This window comes from Arachis ipaensis, chromosome B09 (assembly GCF_000816755.2).
Source record: "Arachis ipaensis cultivar K30076 chromosome B09, Araip1.1, whole genome shotgun sequence".
NCBI lineage: Eukaryota > Viridiplantae > Streptophyta > Magnoliopsida > Fabales > Fabaceae > Arachis > Arachis ipaensis.
Genome location: NC_029793.2, coordinates 79,146,788 through 79,148,020, shown reverse-complemented (window position 1 = coordinate 79,148,020; position 1,233 = coordinate 79,146,788).

Below are 1,233 nucleotides of genomic sequence, written 5' to 3'. Positions count from 1 at the left end.
CATACATACCATACATACACTTAATTTCCAAATTAACCGTACATACACTTTAAAGAAAAGAAAAGAAAAGAAAGGAGAGAAAGGGGAGCTCGAAGGGGGAGGAGGGGGAACCAGAAAGGCAGAGAAACAGAGAAGAAGAGATAGAAGGGATGGAATATTTTTATATATTCTTAAAATAATTTTATTAAAATCTTCCTATTATCTTTATTTTTTTCTTAACCATACATACACTTAATTTCCAAATTAACCGTACATACACTTTAAAGAAAAGAAAAGAAAAGAAAGGAGAGAAAGGGGAGCTCGAAGGGGGAGGAGGGGGAACCAGAAAGGCAGAGAAACAGAGAAGAAGAAAGGGAAGAGATAGAAGGGATGGCGCCAGCAAGGGTTCCACCGCCATCGCCATAGAGTGAAGGTGGAGGAGTGATCAAGAGAGAGAGAGTCTGATGTGAGGGAGAAGAGAACGCGAGAACTAGGGAAGGAGGGAGGCTTTGTTCCGCGCCGCCATGCCTTCACGCTGCCGAACCCCCACCGCCACTGCTAGGGTTCGTCGTTGCTACTTCAGCCATCGCCGTCGCACCCTGTTTCCGTTGCTATTAGGGTTTGCTACTGCTGTCATTGATAGAGCCGCTGCTGGAGGAGCCAAATAGGGAGAGGAGGTCGTCGTTGATACTGTTGCAGAAAGGGAGAAACAGATGTACGAGAGAAAGTAACGTGACCAAGGAGGAGACATTCCTCTGCCACTGCCGTCGCTGGAAACCATGGTTACCGCCGTCCTTACTGGTGAGTCAGTTGTGCCCTAGTTACTAGAGCCACCATCTATGAACCCTTTGTTGCTTTGGAATGACCCTATCTTTGCCTCTAATGTTTCTGATTACACTGTATTTATTGGAATCGTTACAGTTGGAGCTTGTCACTGGGGGAGGGAAGCGACTGCACCATCCTCCTCGTTTTGACATTGAACCTCCATTCATAACCCTGTAACACTCCTACTCTTGTTCTGTTTGGCATTTTGTTTATCTGTTATGTTTTTATTTTAATTATGATAGCCAACATCTTTGTTTTGGTACTGTTGTGTTCTATTGGAACTGTTGAAATTGTTGTTGCTGTGAGCGTAATCGGAGTTAGTGCTGCTACCACCGTTCCGGTTGCATTGGAATTACAGCTGCTGCTGCGAATTCAAAATAAACGGGTTTATCGCGGGTAATTCCTACGAATTCAACTAAATTGAGGTAG